This window comes from Haliotis rubra, unplaced genomic scaffold (assembly GCF_003918875.1).
Source record: "Haliotis rubra isolate DU_JTF1 unplaced genomic scaffold, ASM391887v1 Scf526, whole genome shotgun sequence".
Taxonomy (NCBI): Eukaryota; Metazoa; Mollusca; class Gastropoda; order Lepetellida; family Haliotidae; genus Haliotis; species Haliotis rubra.
In genome coordinates this window covers 378,090-403,583 of record NW_025767220.1, presented here as the reverse complement: position 1 = coordinate 403,583, position 25,494 = coordinate 378,090, and the positions used below count along the sequence as shown (strand labels likewise).

The 25,494-nt window shown below is 43.2% G+C and overlaps 2 long non-coding RNA genes across 2 annotated transcripts; both read right to left on the bottom strand.

Annotated features, from left to right (window-relative positions):
- Positions 1-1,898: 1,898 nt before the first annotated feature.
- LOC124252841 lies at positions 1,899-24,560 on the bottom strand. The gene is made up of 4 exons (XR_006892047.1): positions 24,415-24,560; positions 11,036-11,039; positions 5,369-5,372; positions 1,899-1,910 (listed from the first exon to the last, which is right to left on the bottom strand). It is a non-coding gene; the product is annotated as an uncharacterized LOC124252841 (long non-coding RNA).
- LOC124252842 lies at positions 4,701-5,253 on the bottom strand. The gene is made up of 2 exons (XR_006892048.1): positions 5,097-5,253; positions 4,701-4,805 (listed from the first exon to the last, which is right to left on the bottom strand). It is a non-coding gene; the product is annotated as an uncharacterized LOC124252842 (long non-coding RNA).
- Positions 24,561-25,494: the final 934 nt, after the last annotated feature.

Here is a 25,494-nt window from a genome sequence, read left to right as displayed (position 1 = left end):
AAACAAGAAGAGCTAAAAAGGATGGAAATAGAGAGAGAAATAGAAAAAGAAAGAGAAAGAGAAAGAGAAAGAAAAGAAATAGAATTCAAAAAATTCGACATTGAACTGAAAAGGTTAGAAAAGTCTTCTCCTCTATTACATTCTTCCTCTTTTGACATTGCAAGGCATGCAAGACTGGTACCTCCTTTTAATGAGAAAGAAATAGACAAATATTTTGTACATTTTGAAAAAGTTGCTGAAAACCTCAAGTGTCCTAGGGAGTCATGGACTATGCTACTGCAAACTGTTTTGAAGGGTAAAGCTCAGGATGCTTACTCGACCTTGTCGATACAGCAAAGCTCAGACTATGATCTTGTCAAAAAGACACTTTTTAAAGCTTATGAGTTAGTTCCTGAGGCTTACCGTCAGAAATTAAGAAATGCTCATAAAAGGGACAATGAGACTTTTGTAGAGTTTGCTAGAGAAAAGGAAACTTTGTTTGATAGGTGGTGTGGGTCTAAGGAAGTCACAGATTTTGAGAGTTTGAGACAGTTAGTTTTAATGGAAGATTTCAAGCAGAGTGTTCATTCTGATCTCAAGACTTATTTGGATGAACATAAGGTTGATGACTTACATGAGGCAGTGATGTTGGCAGATGATTATTGTTTGACTCACAAGAGTTCTTTTAGGTCTCCGGTTAATACAAAGTTTTCTGGCCAAAAGGGGTTTTCCCCGGGGTAAGACTTTAGGACATGCAGGTTACAGTGGTGTTAGAACAGGTTCAAATTCTTGTGACAAGCAGTCACATTCTTTACAGTCTAAGCCTAAGACTTCCAGTGGTTCTGATCCTGTTTGTGCATATTGTAAGAAGCCAGGTCATTTCATTTCTGCATGTTACAAACTCCAGTTTAAAAATCAGGCTGCAGGTTCCCCAAATGCTTTTGTGTCTATCGTACCTAAGCTTTTCTTTCTAGGTGGTTCTGAGGAGAGTTTATTTGTGAGAGTAAGTCCCCAGATTCTGTAGTTCAGAAGGAGTTTTTGCCCTTTGTTTTTAAGGGTTCTGTGTCGCTTATGGGAGATAATTCTACCCCACGCCCCGTTATTATCTTGAGGGATACTGGAGCTCTTCAATCTCTGATTTTGAAGGATATTTTGCCTTTTTCTGATGAGTCTTCAGCGAACTCGGATGTTTTGCTTCAGGTTATAGGTGGCAATTCTCCTGCTCCTCTCCATTTTGTGAATTTAACTTCAGATCTGATTTCTGGTGAGGTGAAAGTTGGTGTTCTTGACTCTCTCACAGTTCCGGGTGTCGATTTGTTGATCAGTAATGATCTTATGGGGGCCAAGGTTGGTGCTGATCCCATTGTCACTGTTTCTCCTGAGAGTTCAGTTAGTACAGAAAAGTTGGAGAATGAGTTTCCGGGGTTTTTTCCTTCTTGTGCAGTGACTCGTTTAATGTCGAAAGGCATTTCTTCCAAGACTTCTTTGCCGAATGATACCATTTATGATTTGTCAAATACTTTCATGGATCATTCTATTTGTGAGGTAGAGTGTGGTGACTTTTCTTCAAAGAGTAGTAACTCTTCAGGTCTTCTTGATAAGTCTGATAGTTTGTCAGGTGGTGATCACATTCTTTCCATAGAGCAGCTTATTAGTGCGCAGATTGAGGATGTTGAATCGCAGAAGTTGGCTAGTAAGGCTGTTTCTTTTAAGGATGTAAGCAAGGTTCCAGTTTGTTATTACTTCAAGGATGGTGTTCTGGTGAGGAAATATAGGTCGCCGGACGTTCCCGCGGAGGATGGATGGAAATTGTATCATGAAATCGTGGTACGAAAATTATTTTGAAAGCATGTACTTTCATTGGCACATGAAAGTCCCATGGCAGGTCATCTGGGTGTAAACGAAACTTGTGAGAAAATTTTGACACATTTCTTTTGGCCCAGTTTGAGACAAGATGTGGCTGAATTTTGCATGCCAAATTGCTGGGAAACCAAATCAGAAAATTCCTACCACTCCTTTAAAACCTATACCGGCTTTTGAGGAACCTTTCCATAGAGTTGTTATTGATTGTGTTGGTCCACTACCTAAGACAAAGTCTGGTAATCAGTATCTTCTCACTATTATGTGTGCCTCTACCAGATTTCCTGAAGCAAGTCCACTTCGTAGGATTGTTGCTCCTGTGATTGTCAAGGCTTTGATCAAGTTTTTTCACCTTGGTTGGTTTGCCAGAGGTTGTTCAGTCTGATCAGGGCTCAAATTTTATGTCTAAGGTGTTTCAACAAGCTATGTACCAGTTGGGTATTAAGCAAGTTAAGTCTAGTGCTTATCATCCGGAGTCACAGGGAGCTTTAGAGAGGTTTCATCAAACCTTGAAGAATATGATCAAGACTTATTGTTTTGAGACAGAGAAAGATTGGGATGAGGGTGTGCATTTTTGTTGTTTGCTGTCAGGGAGTCAGTTCAGGAAAGTTTAGGTTTTAGCCACTTTGAGCTTGTATTTGGTCATAGTGTGCGCGGACCACTAAAACATTTAAAAGAACAATGGCTCAATCACAATCCTGAGATCAATCTTTTAGACTATGTGTCTACATTTCGGGACAGACTTTCAAAAGCATGTGAGTTGGCCAGACAAAACTTGAAAGTTTCACAAGCAAAAATGAAACAAAACTATGACAGAAAGTCAAAAGAGAGAAATTTCATTCATGGTGAGAGAGTGTCAGTTTTACTTCCCATTCCTGGTCAACCACTGAGAGCTAGATATCAAGGTCCATGTGTTGTCGACAAATAGGTTAGCGACACAGACTATGTCATCCTGATGCCTGGCCATCGTAAACAAAAGAGGTTGTGTCATGTAAACATGATTAAGAAATATCATGACAGGTTAGAAACCAAACAGATCACTTGTATTGCCACACGCTCTCCCCAGTTACTGATTGTACTAAAGACAATGGTGAACATGTTGACAACATTGATGATGGTGTTAGCAATGAGAAGTTTGATGACCTTAGTCATAATGTTTCACCAAAGTTAAGAAATTCTGATGTGTTAGCTCACCTTGGTGAGAAACTATCACATTTATCCCCTGAGCAGAAAGTTCAAATGTCAGATTTGATTCGTGAGTTCTCTCATTTATTTCCTGATGTGCCTGGCCGGACTAATGTTGTTAGCCATGATATAGATGTAGGTGATGCTGTGCCTGTAAAACAACACCCATATCGTATGAATCCAGTGAAACGTGAGATTCTGCGGAAAGAAGTGAAATACATGCTGGACATTGACATTATTGAACCCAGTGACAGTCCGTGGAGTTCACCATGTGTTCTTGTGCCGAAGAGTGGAGGTGGTTGGCGCTGCTGTGCTGACATGAAAGCTGTCAATGCACTCTCACGAACTGATTCGTATCCAATACCGACAGTGGACGATTGCATTGATCACATTGGTCAAGCTAGATATATAAGTAAGTTTGACTTATTGAAGGGCTTCTGGCAGATTCTACTCACAGACCGTGCAAAGAAAATATCGGCATTTGCTACACCAGATGGACTGTATCAATACAAAGTGATGCCGTTTGGTTTGAAGAACGCACCAGCGATGTTTCAGAGACTCGTCAACAATGTCACATCTGGTCTTGATAGTGTCAAAGCTTACATGGATGATGTCATCAATTACGACATGGAGTCGGAAGACCATCTGAAGAGAACTCGTGCTTTCTTCGATAGACTGTCTGAAGCAAAATTGACTGTGAATCTTGCAAAGTGTGAATTTGGAAAGGCACAAGTTGAATTTTTAGGGCATGTTGTAGGGCACGGCCAGGTACAGCCAGTTCATGCTAAGGTTGAAGCTATTGTACATTTTCCAGTACCTCAGTCTAAGAGAGAACTCATGAGATTCTTGGGTATGTCTATTATAGAAAGTTTAGTTACATTTCTCAGATGTTGTATCACCACTTACCAACCTTTCGGGGAAAAAGGTAAAATTCCAGTGGGATAGCAGTTGTCAAACTGCATTTGAAAAAGTCAAAGCCATACTCATGAATTCTCCAGTATTGCAGGCACCAAATTTTGAGAAAGCATTTAAGTTACAAAGTGATGTAGGTGCAGGTGCTGTCCTGATTCAAGAGGATGATTCGGGAATTGAACATCCAGTTTGTTATCTTTCCAAGAAGTTTGACAAGCATCAAACAAATTATTCTACCATTGAGAAAGAGACGTTAGGTCTTTTGCTAGCTTTGCAGCATTTTGAAGTGTACTTAGGTACCACTACTTTGCCAATTGAGGTGTTTACTGATCACAATCCCTTGACTTTTCTTCATAAAATGAAGAATAAGAATCAAAGACTTATGAGGTGGAGTTTGACTTTGCAAGGGCTCAATCTTGTGATTAGACACATTAAAGGCAAAGACAATGTTTGTGCTGATGCACTTTCAAGGTTGTAAATGTATAATGACCTGATGCTGTATGTTTGTATCTGCATTATATCATAGTAATTCTGCAAGATGTTTCTCATGTTATTCATATTATTACATGTCATCATATTATGTTAGTATTTTGCTATGATTGTAACAGAAAGTTTCTGTGAAACTTTCTTTTCCTTAGGGGAGAGTGTTACGAGAGTGTGTTTTTTGTAATTTGTAATGTATATATAATGTTAGTGTAAATATATTATAACGTTATAATGTAGTCTTATCAATATATGTAGATGCAAGAACACAACTCGAAAACTCGCATCGACAGGGATTTATTAATGTTACGATTTTCGGTAGTCGGTGACAAGTCATTGGCTTATTATCGTTGACATGACTCGGTCCATCGATGAGGTTTAAGAAACTAAAAGAAACAAAATGATTCTTTTAGCTAATACATCAATTACAGCATTTACATATAACTTTTCTGAATTTTCAAATATAGGATTTCATAATTATCAAATATAGCTATTCAAAATTGTTAGGTAAAATGTTTGAAGATCGTCCGACAACGCATTTGAGTAACATGCTTCAATAGCAGCTTTCTATCAAAATACAAAATAATAATGGTCAAAATATTCCCATGATAACTCCAACAACATATACTATTCAAATGTCATATAAAGTTATACAATGTATGATTAAAAGTACTCACATTTGTGTTGCCATACGGAGAGATTTGCAGACAGCCAAGTGACCATGTGGATAGCACAGTGAATCAGCCTTTGCATGAAGATTTTGTGCAAGGGTTAGGTCATGTGACCATCAATAATGAAAATGAGGCTATATATTTACTAATTAAATTTACAAAAGTTTTGCCATTACGCTGGATTTGAACCCTAGCTCTTTGGATCACAAAGTCTAATGTGTTAACCACTAGGCCACCGTACAATACACTCATTCATGCCTGATTTAACAATGCTTAACATTACTGAATATAACATAACTTGTATTTAGCATTAACACACCCGGCCCGTTAAACACACCTAGGGTGTTTAAGACAAAACAATACAATAATGCGGAATACCTAACTGGTCTTGACAACACTTAATACCTGAGATAATCAACTTATTCTGCAGCAGGTACGAGCAATACTAGTTTGTGAATTGGCCTTCGGAGATCTGAACCTCTTGTCTTGAGGGTCACACTTCTGACAAAGCCACGACTGTCGGGTTCAGTGTCCACAACGCGAGCCATGAGCCAAGCATTCCTGGGGAGGTTATCGTCCTTGACCAGAACAATATCGTTTACCTTGAAGTTCCTTTTTGGAGCTTGCCATTTCTGACGTTTCTGAAGTGTTAAAAGGTACTCCTTTCTCCATCTACTCCAGAAAAGCTCTGCCAAGTACTGTACACGTCTCCATCGGCGGCGTGCGTAGACATCAGATGCCTGAAATACTCCAGGTGGTGGAATGTACGCACTGGATCTTACCATCAGCAAATGGTTGGGTGTCAATGGTTCTACATCTGACGGATCACTGGACATTGTTGTCAGAGGCCTAGAATTCAAAATCGACTCAACTTCACACAGGAGTGTTCTATACAGCTCATCATCAAGGCATTGACTGTATTCTTGGAGAAGCGGGTTGAGAACACCACGGACAGACCGTATCAGCCTTTCCCATACACCTCCCATATGACTGGCTGAAGCTGGGTTGAATTTCCAGATGATGTTCAGTTTCAACAAGTAATTGTGAACTTCAGACTGGTCGATTTCATCAAGTGCATGACAAAGTTCCTTGGCTCCACTAGTGAAGTTTGTGCCGTTGTCACAAGAGATCTCTTTCACAGCTCCTCTGCGGGCGATAAAACGTCTAAGAGCATTAATAAAGGAGTCTGTATTTAAGGAGTTGGCAGTCTCTATGTGAACAGCTCTGCTAATCATGCAAGTAAACAGGACACCATACCGTTTTACTTCCTTGCGTCCTTCTCTGACAGTGTGAGGGCCAAAACAATCTAGTCCAGTGCAGGTGAATGGTGGAGATGGCTGTACCCTGTTGGTCGGGAGATCGGATATAATCTGCTGACCGGTGGACATCTTTAATCTCCTACAAAGTACACATTTGTTCAAAATACTTCTGACAGCAGAATTAGCGTTTGTAATCCAAAATTCCTCTCTTAGTGCAGACAGGACATGGTTTCTACCAGCATGACCTAGTCTCTCGTGTACATCACGAACAATCAGATCGGATAGAGGAGACTTACGTGGCAATAGGACAGGATGCTTCATGGTGTCGCTGATGTTGGCATTGCTCAAACGACCTCCAACTCTGAGTACACCATCCACAAAGCATGGGCAGAGATTGCGGACAGGACTACTTCTTGGTAGTACAGTGGGTCGATAACCCATTTCTGTGTTCTTAGAGAGGATTGCGATTTCTGAGCCATACTCCATGTGCTGAACAAAGGAAAGAATACTCTTCTCGGAGTCTATGAGTTCTTGAAGTGACAAAAGAGCGTTAGCTGAGGGCTTTCCTTTTGAGACTTGCTTTTCAGAAAGTTGAAGAACCTGCGATAGATTGCGACTGCTCTTTTCAGTCTGTACCAGGATGAGTAATAATTGAGGAGTTTACTAACAACATCTCCAGGGGAATCCGCTGTCTCATTCAACGTTGACATCACAGCAGCTTCAATTGTTTTCTGAGGTTCCGAAATTGATTTTGAATCAGGCATTCTCAAGAACTTTGGACCATTGAACCATTCAATGGATTTCAGGAACTGTGAGCAGCTAGATCCTCGAGATGCAATGTCAGCTGGGTTGGTTTTGGAATCGACATACTTCCACTGTTCTGGTGTACTGACGTCCCTGATAAGCTTCACTCGGTTGGTGACGAACACTGGAAATCTGTTCTTTTCACTGCGAATATACTGCAGAACAGTTGTTGAATCTGTGTAGTAGGTGACACGGTCAATGTTTACATCCAGTTCCCGCAGGAGAAATTGTCCTATTTTCACAGACACAGTAGCAGCTGTCAGTTCTAATCTGGGAATAGTCAGGGTTTTCAAAGGAGCCAGTCAAGCTTTGCCCAGGAGAAGTGTTGTGTGGATGTTTCCATTTATGTCAAAAAGCCTAATGTATGCAGAGCAACCATATCCTGTGGAGCTAGCATCAGAGAAGATATGTAACTGTTGAGACAATACATCACCAAAATCAGGAGGCTTCAGACATCTTCTAACAGTTAGACCTTTGAGCATTTCGACTTCCTGGAGCCAATTTGTCCATCTGCCTGCGAACTCCATACCGATGTTGTCATCCCAGCCTAGATCCTTGTCCTTACACAAGTCTTGAAGGATTCTTTTAGCAGGCAGCAGCACCGGTGCGACGAGACCTAGAGGGTCATACAAGGAGGACACCATGGACAGAATTCCTCGTCTAGTAAACGGCTTCTCTGGCAAGTCAACCGTGTACTTGAAGCAATCCAGCTTGGTATCCCACTGAAGCCCCAGTGCTCTCTCCATGGGAATATCATCTCGACTGAGGTCAACGGCTTGAATCTCCTTGGAGCGATGTTCTTGAGGAATGGAGGACAGGACCATCTTGCTGCTGCTTGTAAACTTTGTCAAGTTGAATCCACCATCCGCACATGCAAGCTTTACATTCTTTATCAAGTCACTAGCACACTCATCAGACTCCACAGATTTCAAGCAGTCGTCGACATAGAAATTGCGTTCTATCGTTTGTGCAACCTGGTCGTCATAGTTAGATCTGGACTTGGCTCCTGTGCTTTTCAGGGCATAATTGGCAACAGTGGGAGAGGATACAGTTCCGAAAGTGTGCACAGTCATGCGGTACTCCTTCAGCTCACTATGAACATTACCATCAGGCCACCACAGAAACCGTAGATAGTCCTGGTGCTCCCGTGGAACCTTGACTTGATGAAACATGGCCTCTACATCTCCCATGAAGGCAACTTGGTCTGTTCTGAAACGAGCTAAAACACCAATGAGAGAATTGGCAAGATCGGGGCCTTGTAGAAGAACATCATTGATTGATAAACCTCCATACTTGGCGCTACAGTCAAAGACCACTCTGATCTTGTTCAGCTTTTTCGGATGATACACTCCATGGTGTGGCAGATACCAGACGCGTCCAGGTTGGCAAGTAATCTCGTTTGCAGGAACTTCAATGGCATAACCCTTTGCCAGCAGTGTATCCATGAATGCAACATAATCTTTATGATACTGTGCATTGCTCATCATCTTTTTCTTTTGCCAAAGTACCCTTTTTACAGCTTGCTCCCTGTTTGATGGCATATTTAAATCGTTACGAAAAGGAAGAGGAATTTCATAATGCCCATCTACGAACCTCAATTTTTCCTCGGTCTCCTTTATAAATCTTTGATCTTCAATGGAATAGCCTCGTTCACCAGGGACTTTCCCAACATCAGCCTCGTTAAAGTCTAGTTCAAACAACTTAGCACAGTGTCAGGGGTGATGCATTCTGATACCTTCTCATGTTCCTTTAGAGCAACCATGTTGCATACAACTGATTTGTCTTCCAAATTACACTTGACCTGAAGAGGGCCATTTACTGTCCAACCAAGTTTGTACTTCACAGCAAAAGGTCCATTGCCAGATGATGGGGTGACTTCAAGAGGTCGAAGACCATCTGAACAGTTACTGCCGATAAGAAGGCCAATATTCAGGTCTGGTCGATACAGCGGCATCATTTCAGCAACATTCTTGAGGCCTGGTAGTTGCATCAAAGCATCCGATTTAGGAATATTGTCGTGACCGACAGGCATTACATCTTTACAAAATGTGCGTGGCAAACTAACAAACTGTCTATCAGAGAGGTCGGAGATCACAATATCTGATACCACTGTTGTGTTGATGAGGTCTGTTCCGTTCATCGTTTGCAACCTCAGCAACGTTGGTGTTGACTTTGCTTGAAGTTCATCCTTGAGTCCTTCTGTGATAAAGCATCCTGTGCTGCCATTGTCCAACATGGCGTACGTTTGCACAACCCTATCGCCTCCATTCTGTCGGACGTTAACAGGAAGTATAGGTTGAAGCACAGTCTCTTTAACCTTGAATCGTTGATTGTCACAGAACGTAGCTCCAGTGATGACATTAGACTCGCCAGTGGATGACTTCTCTTTGAAACATAGTCCGGTTGCCCCCCGTCTTGATTGAAAATTGTAATCATGTAAAGCAGTAGGATGACGTTTGCCACAGTGTTTACAAGTTCTTTTTTCATGCAACTTTTGAAATGTGGTTAAGTCCATAACAACTGTAACACCGGTTACTCTCCTTCAAATACTCTCGTCTTTCAGAAAGTGTCTTTGTAGAAATAACTTGCAGTCGTCAAGATCGTGAGACTGTTTACAGTGGAAGCAAGAGATGCCTTTGCTTTTACTTTGTGATTCACTTCGATATGAGTAGCGAAACTTGTGGATTGAGACTTGTTTGATTGTTTATACTTATCAGAGAACCTATCCTTACGACTTGTATCATCATGTTTGGAGAGCAGTGCCTGTTTACTGTAGATAGGTTTCATTTGCAGATCTTGCAGCGAAGTCGATGAAGTCAACGAGATGCTTGAACTCCACTTCCTCCTTCCCATTCAGTTTCATAGTCGTAACGCTGATCCCTCCACCTGCTTTGGAGATAGCTACGCCTGGAGCTTCAAAACAACACACTGCATGTTTGGTGCATGATTAAGGACAATCATATGAGAAATACCTCATTACATGATAACACTTTGTCAGAAGAATAGAGAAATTGCTTGAGTCCTACGTTGTCCTCCATTCTTAAGATTAGGCCAAGTACGAATCTTGTTCATATAAGCTGTCGAGATTCTATAAGGATCACCATACTCTTTGCAAAAGCAGGTTTCTTGCAGCAGCATACCCTGCTAAAGGATCCATATGAAGACAACCAGATATGATCTTTGGGCTCACCTTGAAGTTGTTGATCGAGGTAGTAAAGTCTATCTGCCTCACTTGAGCGTTTATGTGGAGCAATCCTGGCATCGAACGCCATGAGGAAGGCTGAAAACTCTGTCGGTCTCCCGTGAACTTGGGCACTTCGGTTTGGGAAGAAGCATAGCATGGGACATCTGTCTTTGTGTCTCTAGAACAGCATGGTTAAACAATGAGGACTGATTATCAACAGGAATACTAGCACCTGGATTTTGAGAGGTATGATTCAATGAGCTCTGATTTACTGGCAAAAGTCTGCTGCAGAAGGGTTAATTTTCTGTTGACTGATCTGATTGTACTGTGACGACGGAGTCGTGACAGATCTTAATGTGACAGTGGGATCACCTAGACCTTGACCTTGACTCTGCAGCATCTGCCTCAGAGTACACCTTCTCTCTTCGCGGCTGTCTTAGCAATCTTGGTATCAAGCTCCACTTCTTTCAGCTTCATCTCAGCCTGGGCACGAGCTTGGAACATTGACTTCTGCAAGAAGCTCTGCAAGTTTCGCTTTTCATGAGTATGTGAAGATTTAACTGAACTTGATTTACCAGAACGGTGTGAATATTTAGACTTAGAAGATCTATTAGTACTCACTGAACCTTTCTGTGACGCAGATTCATGTAACTCATTAGCCATTTCTCTCTCTGCACATAGGACCCAGCTTTACTAACGAGTCTCTGAAGCATAGGAATGATGATTCCTTCTCATTCGAACTCTCTCTCACCAAAGCTCTATCTTCTTCCTCCAAGTTGACTGCAATACAAATCTACACATGATTTATAATATATCAACAAATCATTAAAGTTGTCAAGACCAGATTTCACTAAATGCAAGTTGTCAATGTTTTCTTTCAAACGATCAAGTTCATTTTTACTCTTAGTACATGCTGATAAAGAAGAAACAGTCTTATTTCTCAAAACTCTCAAAATGTTCAATTCTGCCTTTTTTTCTGTAACAGTTCTGTTTTGACGTAACTGCATCCCAATATTTTAGTCGACACTCCTCGCGGTGTTCTCACTATCACCGACACCACCACTGTCAGTGTTCACATCACCAACCATGGACGTTGTTTGCCCCTCAGAAGAATGACGACGTGACCATTCCTCGCTGTAGAGGTGACTATCATCATCAACGTTGCCCTGTGACGCCATGCCTCACCCTTGAACCTTAAGAGCACTCCAGACGTTTTACACACGTTACACGGTGGTGTAAAACTTACCAAGGATATCAGCAGCCACTGCTAAATGTTGGATGCTGCTGACCACCCATGTAAAACTTGACTGTCTGCAAATCTTTTCTTTAAACAAATGTAGATGCAAGAACACAACTTCGAAAACTCGCATCGACAGGGATTTATTAATGTTACGATTTTCGGTAGTCGGCAGACAAGTCATTGGCTTATTATCGATTGACATGACTCGGTCCATCGATGAGGTTTAAAGAAACTAAAAGAAACAAAATGAATTCTTTAGCTAATACATCAATTACAGCATTTAAATATAACTTTTCTGAATTTTCAAATATAGGATTTCATAATTATCAAATATAGCTATTCAAAATTGTTAGGTAAAATGTTTTGAAGATTGTCCGACAACGCATTTGAGGTAACATGCTTCAATAGCAGCTTTCATCAAAATACACAATAATAATGGTCAAAATATTCCCATGATAACTCCAACAACATATACTATTCAAATGTCATATAAAGTTATACAATGTATGATTAAAAGTACTCACATTTGTGTTGCCATACGGAGAGATTTGCGAACAGCCAAGTGACCATGTGGATAGCACAGTGAATCAGCCTTTTGCATGAAGATTTTGTGCAAGGGTTAGGTCATGTGACCATCAATAATGAAAAATGAGGCTATATATTTACTAATTAAATTTACAAAGTTTTGCCATTACGGCTGGATTTGAACCCTAGCTCTTTGGATCACAAGTCTAATGTGTTAACCACTTCTAGGCCACCGGACAATACACTCATTCATGCCTGGTTTAACAATAACTGAACATTTACTGGATATAACATAGCTTGTATTCAGCAGTAACATTAACCATTACCCCTAGCTGCAGGGTGAGGTCCCTCTCATGATTAACTGTTAACCCTAGCTGCAGGGAGTGAGTCCCTCTCATGTTGACTGTTAACCCTAGCTACAGAGTGAGTCCCTCTCATGTTAACCATTAATCCTAGCTACAGGAGTGAGTCCCTCTTGTATTAACTGTTACCCTAGCTGCAGGAGTGAGCCCCTCTTGTATTAACTGTTAACCCTAGCTACAAGAGTAAGGTCCCTCTCATGTTAACCATTAACCCTAGCTACAGGGTGAGTCCCTCTTGTATTAACTGTTACCCCTAGCTACAGGGTGAGTCCCTCTCATGTTAACCATTAACCCTAGCTACAGGAGTAAGTCCCTCTCATGTTAACCATTAACCCTAGCTACAGGAGTGAGTCCCTCTTGTATTAACTGTTACCCTAGCAGTCCCTCTCATGTTAACCATTAACCCTAGCTACATGAGTGAGTCCCTCTTGTATTAACTGTTACCCCTAGCTGCAGGAGTGAGTCCCTCTTGTATTAACTGTTAACCCTAGCTACAAGAGTAAGTCCCTCTCATGTTAACCATTAACCCTAGCTACAGGGGTGAGTCCCTCTTTGTATTAACTGTTACCCCTAGCTGCAGGAGTGAGTCCCTCTTGTATTAACTGTTAACCCTAGCTACAAGAGTAAGTCCCTCTCATGTTAACCATTAATCCTAGCTACAGGAGTGAGTCCCTCTTGTATTAACTGTTACCCTAGCTGCAGGGAGTGAGGCCCTCTTGTATTAACCTGTTAACCCTAGCTACAGGAGTAAGTCCCTCTCATGTTAACCATTAACCCTAGCTACAGGGTGGAGTCCCTCTTGTATTAACTGTTACCCCTAGCTACAGGAGTGAGTCCCTCTCATGTTAACCATTAACCCTAGCTACAGGAGTGAGTCCCTCTCATGTTAACCATTAACCCTAGCTACAGGAGTGAGTCCCTCTCATGTTAACCATTAACCCTAGCTACAGGAGTAGGTCCCTATGTTAGCTGTGTTACCCCTAGCTGCAGGAGTGAGTCCCTCTCATGTTGACCATTAACCCTAGCTACAGGAGTGAGTCCCTCTTGTATTAACTGTTACCCCTAGCTGCAGGAGTGAGTCCCTCTTGTATTAACTGTTAACCCTAGCTACAAGAGTAAGTCCCTCTCATGTTAACCATTAACCCTAGCTACAGGAGTGAGTCCCTCTTGTATTAACTGTTACCCCTAGCTACAGGAGTGAGTCCCTCCCATGTTAACCATTAACCCTAGCTAGAGGAGTGAGTCCCTCTCATGTTAACCATTAACCCTAGCTACAGGAGTAAGTCCCTCTCATGTTAACTGTTAACCCTAGCTACAGGAGTAAGTCCCTCTCATGTTAACTGTTAACCCTAGCTGCAGGAGTGAGTCCCTCTCATGTTAACTGTTAACCCTAGCTACAGGAGTAAGTCCTTCTCATGTTAACTGTTAACCCTAGCTACAGGAGTAAGTCTTTCTCATGTTAACTGTTAACCCTAGCTACAAGAGTAAGTCCCTCTCATGTTAACCATTAACCCTAGCTACAGGAGTGAGTCCCTCTTGTATTAAATGTTACCCCTAGCTGCAGGAGTGAGTCCCTCTTGTATTAACTGTTAACCCTAGCTACAAGAGTAAGTCCCTCTCATGTTAACCATTAACCCTAGCTACAGGAGTGAGTCCCTCTTGTATTAACCATTAACCTTAGCTACAGGAGTAAGTCCCTCTCATGTTAACTGTTAACCCTAGCTACAGGAGTAAGTCCCTCTCATGTTAACTGTTAACCCTAGCTGCAGGAGTGAGTCCCTCTCATGTTAACTGTTACCCCTAGCTACAAGAGTAAGTCCCTCTCATGTTAACTGTTAACCCTAGCTACAGAGTGAGTCCCTCTCATGTTAACTGTTACCCCTAGCTGCAGGAGTGAGTCCCTCTCATGTTAACTGTTAACCCTAGCTACAGGAGTGAGTCCCTCTCATGTTGACCATTAACCCTAGCTACAGGAGTGAGTCCCTCTCATGTTAACCATTAATCCTAGCTACAGGAGTGAGTCCCTCTTGTATTAACTGTTACCCCTAGCTGCAGGAGTGAGCCCCTCTTGTATTAACTGTTAACCCTAGCTACAAGAGTAAGTCCCTCTCATGTTAACCATTAACCCTAGCTACAGGAGTGAGTCCCTCTTGTGTTAACCATTAACCCTAGCTACAGGAGTAAGTCCCTCTCATGTTAACTGTTAACCCTAGCTACAGGAGTAAGTCCCTCTCATGTTAACCATTAACCCTAGCTACAGGAGTGAGTCCCTCTCATATTAACTGTTACCCTAGCTAGGAGTGAGTCCCTCTCATGTTAACTGTTAACCCTAGCTACATGAGTGAGTCCCTCTTGTGTTAACTGTTACCCCTAGCTGCAGGAGTGAGTCCCTCTTGTGTTGACTGTTAACCCTAGCTACAAGAGTGAGTCCCTCTCATGTTAACCATTAACCCTAGCTACAGGAGTGAGTCCCTCTTGTAACCATTAACCCTAGCTACAAGAGTACCCTCTCATGTTAACCATTAACCCTAGCTACAGGGTGGGTCCCTCTTGTGTTAACTGTTACCCCCTAGCTGCAGGAGTGAGTCCCTCTTGTATTAACTGTTAACCCTAGCTACAAGAGTAAGTCCCTCTCATGTTAACCATTAATCCTAGCTACAGGGAGTGAGTCCCTCTTGTATTAACTGTTACCCCTAGCTGCAGGGAGTGAGCCCCTCTTGTATTAACTGTTAACCCTAGCTACAAGAGTAAGTCCCTCTCATGTTAACCATTAATCCTAGCTACAGGAGTGAGTCCCTCTTGTATTAACTGTTACCCTAGCTGCAGGGAGTGAGTCCCTCTCTGTATTAACTGTTAACCCTAGCTACAGAGTAAGTCCCTCTCATGTTAACCATTAACCCTAGCTACAGGGTGAGTCCCTCTTTCATGTTAACTGTTAACCCTAGCTACAAGAGTAAGTCCTCTCATGTTAATTAAGTCCTAGCTACATGTTAACTGTCTCATGTTAACTGTTAACCCTAGCTACAGGAGTGAGTCCCTCTCATGTTAACCATTAACCCTAGCTACAGGAGTGAAGTCTTTTCTCATGTTAACTGTTAACCCTAGCTACAGGAGTGAGTCCCTCTTGTATTAACTGTTACCCCTAGCTGCAGGGTGAGTCCCTCTTGTATTAACTGTTAACCCTAGCTACAAGAGTAAGTCCCTCTCATGTTAACCATTAACCCTAGCTACAGGAGTAAGTCCCTCTCATGTTAACTGTTAACCCTAGCTGCAGGGTGAGTCCCTCTCATGTTAACTGTTACCCCTAGCTACAAGAGTAAGTCCCTCTCATGTTAACTGTTAACCCTAGCTACAGGAGTGAGTCCTCTCATGTTAACTGTTACCCCTAGCTGCAGGAGTGAGTCCTCTCATGTTAACTGTTAACCCTAGCTACAGGAGTGAGTCCTCTCATGTTAACCATTAACCCTAGCTACAGGAGTAAGTCCTCTCATGTTAACTGTTAACCCTAGCTGCAGGAGTGAGTCCCTCTCATGTTAACTGTTACCCCTAGCTACAAGAGTAAGTCCCTCTCATGTTAACTGTTAACCCTAGCTGCAGGAGTGAGTCCCTCTCATGTTAACTGTTAACCCTAGCTGCAGGAGTGAGTCCCTCTCATGTTAACTGTTAACCCTAGCTACAGGAGTAGTAAGTCCCTCTCATGTTAACTGTTAACCCTAGCTACAGGAGTGAGTCCCTCTCATGTTAACTGTTAACCCTAGCTACAGGAGTAAGTCCCTCTCATGTTAACTGTTAACCCTAGCTGCAGGAGTAAGTCCCTCTCATGTTAACTGTTAACCCTAGCTGCAGGAGTGAGTCCCTCTCATGTTAACTGTTAACCCTAGCTACAGGAGTGAGTCCTTCTCATGTTGACTGTTAACCCTAGCTTCAGGAGTGAGTCCCTCTCATGTTAACTGTTAACCCTAGCTACAAGAGTAAGTCCCTCTCATGTTAACTGTTAACCCTAGCTGCAGGAGTGAGTCCCTCTCATGTTAACTGTTAACCCTAGCTGCAGGAGTGAGTCCTCTCATGTTAACTGTTACCCCTAGCTACAGGAGTGAGTCCTCTCATGTTAACTGTTAACCCTAGCTACAGGAGTAAGTCCCTCTCATGTTAACTGTTAACCCTAGCTGCAGGAGTGAGTCCCTCTCATGTTAACTGTTAACCCTAGCTACAGGAGTGAGTCCCTCTCATGTTAACTGTTAACCCTAGCTGCAGGAGTGAGTCCCTCTCATGTTAACTGTTAACCCTAGCTGCAGGAGTAAGTCCCTCTCATGTTAACTGTTAACCCTAGCTGCAGGAGTAAGTCCCTCTCATGTTGACTGTTAACCCTAGCTGCAGGAGTGAGTCCCTCTCATGTTGACTGTTAACCCTAGCTGCAGGAGTGAGTCCCTCTCATGTTAACTGTTAACCCTAGCTACAGGAGTGAGTCCTTCTCATGTTGACTGTTAACCCTAGCTGCAGGAGTGAGTCCCTCTCATGTTAACTGTTAACCCTAGCTACAGAGTGAGTCCTCTCATGTTAACTGTTAACCCTAGCTGCAGGAGTGAGTCCCTCTCATGTTAACTGTTAACCCTAGCTGCAGGAGTGAGTCCCTCTCATGTTAACTGTTACCCCTAGCTACAGGAGTGAGTCCCTCTCATGTTAACTGTTAACCCTAGCTACAAGAGTAAGTCCCTCTCATGTTAACTGTTAACCCTAGCTGCAGGAGGGAGTCCTCTCATGTTAACTGTTAACCCTAGCTACAGGAGTGAGTCCCTCTCATGTTAACTGTTAACCCCTAGCTGCAGGAGTGAGTCCCTCTCATGTTAACTGTTAACCCTAGCTGCAGGAGTGAGTCCCTCTCATGTTAACTGTTAACCCTAGCTGCAGGAGTAAGTCCCTCTCATGTTGACTGTTAACCCTAGCTGCAGGAGTGAGTCCCTCTCATCTTGACTGTTAACCCTAGCTACAGGAGTAAGTCCCTCTCATGTTAACCATTAACCCTAGCTACATGAGTGAGTCCCTCTTGTATTAACTGTTACCCCTAGCTGCAGGAGTGAGTCCCTCTTGTATTAACTGTTAACCCTAGCTACAAGAGTAAGTCCCTCTCATGTTAACCATTAACCCTAGCTACAGGAGTGAGTCCCTCTTGTATTAACTGTTACCCCTAGCTGCAGGAGTGAGTCCCTCTTGTATTAACTGTTAACCCTAGCTACAAGAGTAAGTCCCTCTCAAGTTAACCATTAATCCTAGCTACAGGAGTGAGTCCCTCTTGTATTAACTGTTACCCCTAGCTGCAGGGAGTGAGCCCCTCTTGTGTTAACTGTTAACCCTAGCTACAAGAGTAAGTCCCTCTCATGTTAACCATTAACCCTAGCTACAGGAGTGAGTCCCTCTTGTATTAACTGTTACCCCTAGCTGCAGGAGTGAGTCCCTCTTGTATTAACTGTTAACCCTAGCTACAAGAGTAAGTCCCTCTCATGTTAACCATTAATCCTAGCTACAGGAGTGAGTCCCTCTTGTATTAACTGTTACCCCTAGCTGCAGGAGTGAGCCCCTCTTGTATTAACTGTTAACCCTAGCTACAAGAGTAAGTCCCTCTCATGTTAACCATTGACCCTAGCTACAGGAGTAAGTCTTTCTCATGTTAACTGTTAACCTTAGCTACAAGAGTAAGTCCCTCTCATGTTAACTGTTAACCCTAGCTGCAGGAGTGAGTCCCTCTCATGTTAACTGTTCACCCTAGCTACAGGAGTAAGTCTTTCTCATGTTAACTGTTAACCCTAGCTACAGGAGTGAGTCCCTCTTGTATTAACTGTTACCCCTAGCTGCAGGAGTGAGTCCCTCTTGTATTAACTGTTAACCCTAGCTACAAGAGTAAGTCCCTCTCATGTTAACCATTAACCCTAGCTACAGGAGTAAGTCCCTCTCATGTTAACTGTTAACCCTAGCTGCAGGAGTGAGTCCCTCTCATGTTAACTGTTACCCCTAGCTACAAGAGTAAGTCCCTCTCATGTTAACTGTTAACCCTAGCTACAGAAGTGAGTCCCTCTCATGTTAACTGTTACCCCTAGCTGCAGGAGTGAGTCCCTCTCATGTTAACTGTTAACCCTAGCTACAGGAGTGAGTCCCTCTCATGTTAACCATTAACCCTAGCTACAGGAGTAAGTCCCTCTCATGTTAACTGTTAACCCTAGCTGCAGGAGTGAGTCCCTCTCATGTTAACTGTTAACCCTAGCTACAAGAGTAAGTCCCTCTCATGTTAACTGTTAACCCTAGCTGCAGGAGTGAGTCCCTCTCATGTTAACTGTTAACCCTAGCTGCAGGAGTGAGTCCCTCTCATGTTAACTGTTAACCCTAGCTACAGGAGTAAGTCACTCTCATGTTAACTGTTAACCCTAGCTGCAGGAGTGAGTCCCTCTCATGTTAACTGTTAACCCTAGCCACAAGAGTAAGTCCCTCTCATGTTAACTGTTAACCCTAGCTGCAGGAGTAAGTCCCTCTCATGTTAACTGTTAACCCTAGCTGCAGGAGTGAGTCCCTCTCATGTTAACTGTTAACCCTAGCTACAGGAGTGAGTCCTTCTCATGTTGACTGTTAACCCTAGCTGCAGGAGTGAGTCCCTCTCATGTTAACTGTTAACCCTAGCTACAAGAGTAAGTCCCTCTCATGTTAACTGTTAACCCTAGCTGCAGGAGTGAGTCCCTCTCATGTTAACTGTTAACCCTAGCTGCAGGAGTGAGTCCCTCTCATGTTAACTGTTACCCCTAGCTACAGGAGTGAGTCCCTCTCATGTTAACTGTTAACCCTAGCTACAAGAGTAAGTCCCTCTCATGTTAACTGTTAACCCTAGCTGCAGGAGTGAGTCCCTCTCATGTTAACTGTTAACCCTAGCTACAGGAGTGAGTCCCTCTCATGTTAACTGTTAACCCTAGCTGCAGGAGTGAGTCCCTCTCATGTTAACTGTTAACCCTAGCTGCAGGAGTGAGTCCCTCTCATGTTAACTGTTAACCCTAGCTGCAGGAGTAAGTCCCTCTCAGTCCTCTCATGTTGACTGTTAACCCTAGCTGCAGGAGTGAGTCCCTCTCATGTTGACTGTTAACCCTAGCTGCAGGAGTGAGTCCCTCTCATGTTGACTGTTACCCCTAGCTACAAGAGTAAGTCCCTCTCATGTTGACCATTAACCCTAGCTACAGGAGTGAGTCCCTCTTGTATTAACTGTTACCCCTAGCTACAGGAGTGAGTCCCTCTCATGTTAACCATTAACCCTAGCTACAGGAGTGAGTCCCTCTCATGTTAACTGTTAACCCTAGCTACAGGAGTGAGTCCCTCTCATGTGAACTGTTAACCCTAGCTACAGGAGTGAGTCCCTCTCATGTTAACTGTTAACCCTAGCTACAGGAGTGAGTCCCTCTCATGTTAACTGTTAACCCTAGCTGCAGGAGTAAGTCCCTCTCATGTTGACTGTTAACCCTAGCTGCAGGAGTGAGTCCCTCTCATGTTGACTGTTAACCCTAGCTGCAGGAGTGAGTCCCTCTCATGTTGACTGTTACCCCTAGCTACAAGAGTAAGTCCCTCTCATCTTGACCATTAACCCTAGCTACAGGAGTGAGTCCCTCTTGTATTAACTGTTACCCCTAGCTACAGGAGTGAGTCCCTCTCATGTTAACCATTAACCCTAGCTACAGGAGTGATTCCTACTCATGTTAACTGTTAACCCTAGCTACAGGAGTGAGTCCCTCTCATGTTAACTGTTAACCCTAGCTACAAGAGTAAGTCCCTCTCATGTTAACTGTTAACCCTAGCTACAGGAGTGAGTCCCTCTCATGTTGACTGTTACTCCCTAGCTGCAGGAGTGAGTCCCTCTCATGTTAACTGTTAACCCTAGCTACAAGAGTAAGTCCCTCTCATGTTAACCATTAACCCTAGCTACAGGAGTGAGTCCCTCTCATGTTAACTGTTAACCCTAGCTACAGGAGTAAGTCCCTCTCATGTTAACTGTTAACCCTAGCTACAGGAGTGAGTCCCTCTCATGTTGACTGTTAACCCTAGCTGCAGGAGTGAGTCCCTCTCATGTTGACTGTTAACCCTAGCTACAGGAGTAAGTCCCTCTCATGTTAACCATTAACCCTAGCTACAGGAGTGAGTCCCTCTTGTATTAACTGTTACCCCTAGCTACAGGAGTGAGTCCCTCTCATGTTAACCATTAACCCTAGCTACAGGAGTGAGTCCCTCTCATGTTAACTGTTAACCCTAGCTACAAGAGTAAGTCCCTCTCATGTTAACTGTTAACCCTAGCTACAGGAGTGAGTCCCTCTCATGTTGACTGTTAACCCTAGCTGCAGGAGTGAGTCCCTCTCATGTTGACTGTTAACCCTAGCTACAGGAGTAAGTCCCTCTCATGTTAACCATTAACCCTAGCTACAGGAGTGAGTCCCTCTTGTATTAACTGTTACCCCTAGCTGCAGGAGTGAGTCCCTCTTGTATTAACTGTTAACCCTAGCTACAAGAGTAAGTCCCTCTCATGTTAACCATTAACCCTAGCTACAGGAGTGAGTCCCTCTTGTATTAACTGTTACCTCTAGCTGCAGGAGTGAGTCCCTCTTGTATTAACTGTTAACCCTAGCTACAAGAGTAAGTCCCTCTCATGTTAACCATTAATCCTAGCTACAGGAGTGAGTCCCTCTTGTATTAACTGTTACCCCTAGCTGCAGGAGTGAGTCCCTCTTGTATTAACTGTTAACCCTAGCTACAAGAGTAAGTCCCTCTCATGTTAACCATTAACCCTAGCTACAGGAGTGAGTCCCTCTTGTATTAACTGTTACCCCTAGCTACAGGAGTGAGTCGCTCTCATGTTAACCATTAACCCTAGCTACAGGAGTGAGTCCCTCTCATGTTAACCATTAACCCTAGCTACAGGAGTAAGTCCCTCTCATGTTAACTGTTAACCCTAGCTACAGGAGTGAGTCCCTCTCATGTTAACTGTTACCCCTAGCTACAGGAGTGAGTCCCTCTCATGTTAACCATTAACCCTAGCTACAGGAGTGAGTCCCTCTCATGTTAACCATTAACCCTAGCTACAGGAGTGAGTCCCTCTCATGTTAACCATTAACCCTAGCTACAGGAGTGAGTCCCTCTCATGTTAACCATTAACCCTAGCTACAGGACTAAGTCCCTCTCATGTTAACTGTTACCCCTAGCTGCAGGAGTGAGTCCCTCTCATGTTGACCATTAACCCTAGCTACAGGAGTAAGTCCCTCTCATGTTAACCATTAACCCTAGCTACAGGAGTGAGTCCCTCTTGTATTAACTGTTACCCCTAGCTGCAGGAGTGAGTCCCTCTTGTATTAACTGTTAACCCTAGCTACAAGAGTAAGTCCCTCTCATGTTAACCATTAACCCTAGCTACAGGAGTGAGTCCCTCTTGTATTAACTGTTACCCCTAGCTACAGGAGTGAGTCCCTCTCATGTTAACCATTAACCCTAGCTACAGGAGTGAGTCCCTCTCATGTTAACCATTAACCCTAGCTACAGGAGTGAGTCCCTCTCATGTTAACTGTTAACCCTAGCTACAGGAGTAAGTCCCTCTCATGTTAACTGTTAACCCTAGCTGCAGGAGTGAGTCCCTCTCATGTTAACTGTTAACCCTAGCTACAGGAGTGAGTCCCTCTCATGTTAACTGTTAACCCTAGCTACAGGAGTAAGTCTTTCTCATGTTAACTGTTAACCCTAGCTACAAGAGTAAGTCCCTCTCATGTTAACCATTAACCCTAGCTACAGGAGTGAGTCCCTCTTGTATTAACTGTTACCCCTAGCTGCAGGAGTGAGTCCCTCTTGTATTAACTGTTAACCCTAGCTACAAGAGTAAGTCCCTCTCATGTTAACCATTAACCCTAGCTACAGGAGTGAGTCCCTCTTGTATTAACTGTTACCCCTAGCTACAGGAGTGAGTCCCTCTCATGTTAACCATTAACCCTAGCTACAGGAGTGAGTCCCTCTCATGTTAACCATTAACCCTAGCTACAGGAGTAAGTCCCTCTCATGTTAACTGTTAACCCTAGCTACAGGAGTAAGTCCCTCTCATGTTAACTGTTAACCCTAGCTGCAGGAGTGAGTCCCTCTCATGTTAACTGTTAACCCTAGCTACAGGAGTAAGTCCCTCTCATGTTAACTGTTAACCCTAGCTACAGGAGTAAGTCTTTCTCATGTTAACTGTTAACCCTAGCTACAAGAGTAAATCCTCTCATGTTAACTGTTAACGCTAGCTGCAGGAGGAGTCCTCTCATGTTAACTGTTAACCCTAGCTACAAGAGTAAGTCCCTCTCATGTTAACTGTTAACCCTAGCTACAGGAGTAAGTCCCTCTCATGTTAACCATTGACCCTAGCTACAGGAGTAAGTCTTTCTCATGTTAACTGTTAACCTTAGCTACAAGAGTAAGTCCCTCTCATGTTAACTGTTAACCCTAGCTGCAGGAGTGAGTCCCTCTCATGTTAACTGTTCACCCTAGCTACAGGAGTAAGTCTTTCTCATGTTAACTGTTAACCCTAGCTACAGGAGTGAGTCCCTCTTGTATTAACTGTTACCCCTAGCTGCAGGAGTGAGTCCCTCTTGTATTAACTGTTAACCCTAGCTACAAGAGTAAGTCCCTCTCATGTTAACCATTAACCCTAGCTACAGGAGTGAGTCCCTCTTGTATTAACTGTTACCCCTAGCTACAGGAGTGAGTCCCTCTCATGTTAACCATTAACCCTAGCTACAGGAGTGAGTCCCTCTCATGTTAACCATTAACCCTAGCTACAGGAGTAAGTCCCTCTCATGTTAACTGTTACCCCTAGCTACAGGAGTAAGTCCCTCTCATGTTAACTGTTAACCCTAGCTGCAGGAGTGAGTCCCTCTCATGTTAACTGTTAACCCTAGCTACAGGAGTAAGTCCCTCTCATGTTAACTGTTAACCCTAGCTACAGGAGTAAGTCTTTCTCATGTTAACTGTTAACCCTAGCTACAAGAGTAAATCCCTCTCATGTTAACTGTTAACGCTAGCTGCAGGAGTGAGTCCCTCTCATGTTAACTGTTAACCCTAGCTGCAAGAGTAAGTCCCTCTCATGTTAACTGTTAACCCTAGCTACAGGAGTAAGTCCCTCTCATGTTAACCATTGACCCTAGCTACAGGAGTAAGTCTTTCTCATGTTAAGTGTTAACCTTAGCTACAAGAGTAAGTCCCTCTCATGTTAACTGTTAACCCTAGCTGCAGGAGTGAGTCCCTCTCATGTTAACTGTTCACCCTAGCTACAGGAGTAAGTCTTTCTCATGTTAACTGTTAACCCTAGCTACAGGAGTAAGTCCCTCTCATGTTAACTGTACACCCTTGCTACAAGAGTAAGTCCCTCTCATGTTAACTGTTAACCCTAGCTGCAGGAGTAAGTCCCTCTCATGTTAACTGTTAACCCTAGCTACAAGAGTAAGTCCCTCTCATGTTCACCATTAACCCTAGATGCAGGAGTGAGTCCCTCTCATGTTAACCATTAACCCTAGCTACAAGAGTAAGTCCCTCTCATGTTGACCATTAACGCTTGCTGCAGGAGTGAGTCCCTCTCATGTTGACTGTTAACCCTAGCTACAGGAGTGAGTCCCTTTCGTGTTAACTGTTAACCCTAGCTACAAGAGTAAGTCCCTCTCATGTTAACTGTTAATCCTAGCTACAGGAGTGAGTCCCTCTCATGTTGACTGTTACCCCTAGCTGCAGGATTGAGTCCCTCTTGTATTAACTGTTAACCCTAGCTACAAGAGTAAGTCCCTCTCATGTTAACTGTTAATCCTAGCTACAGGAGTGAGTCCAGCATGTGTTTACTGTTAACCCTAGCTACAGGAGTGAGTCCCTCTGATGTTAACTGTTAAACCTAGCTTCAGGAGTGAGATCATGGGGTGTTAACGAGGGGTGGAAATAACTTTAAAATTGGTAGTGTACTCCTGTACATCGGCACATGTAAAATCACTTGCCCTGATAATTTTTCCACTATACCGTCCGTTTTCTTGTTGGTTTTTTAAATAAACAACATGATTAACTTTGGAAAGTCAACTGGACACCGGTACAGTGTGATGTAAAAATTTGCTTGCCCGACAGAAAAAAACACTGGACTCAGACATCGGGCAATGGGTTATTTCCATCCCTGGTTAACTGTTAATCCTAGCTATAGGAGTGAGATCATGGGATGTTAGCTGTTAACCCCAGCTACAGGAGTGAGATCATGGGATGTTAACTGTTAACCCCAGCTACAGGAGTGAGATCATGGGATGTTAACTGTTAACCCTAGCTATAGGAGTGAGATCATGGGATGTAAGCTGTTAACCCTAGCTACAGGAGTGAGATCATGGGATGTTAACTGTTAACCCTAGCTTTAGGAGTGAGATGGGATGTTAACTGTTAACTCTAGCTACAGGAGTGAGATCATGGGATGTTAACTGTTAACCCTAGCTACAGGAGTGAGATCATGGGATGTTAACTGTTAACCCTAGCTACAGGAGTGAGATCATGGGATGTTAACTGTTAACCCTAGCTTCAGGAGTGAGATGGGATGTTAACTGTTAACCCTAGCTACAGGAGTGAGATCATGGGATGTTAACTGTTAACCCTAGCTTTAGGAGTGAGATGGGGTGTTAACTGTTAACTCTAGCTTCAGGAGTGAGATCATGGGATGTTAACTGTTAACCCTAGCTGCAGGAGTGAGATCATGGGATGTTAACTGTTAACCCTAGCTGCAGGAGTGAGATCATGGGATGTTAACTGTTAACTCTAGCTTCAGGAGTGAGATCATGGGATGTTAACAGTTTACCCTAGCTTTAGGAGTGAGATGGGATGTTAACTGTTAACTCTAGCTTCAGGAGTGAGATCATGGGATGTTAACTGTTAACCCTAGCTTTAGGAGTGAGATGGGATGTTAACTGTTAACTCTAGCTACAGGAGTGAGATCATGGGATGTTAACTGTTAACCCTAGCTACAGGAGTGAGATCA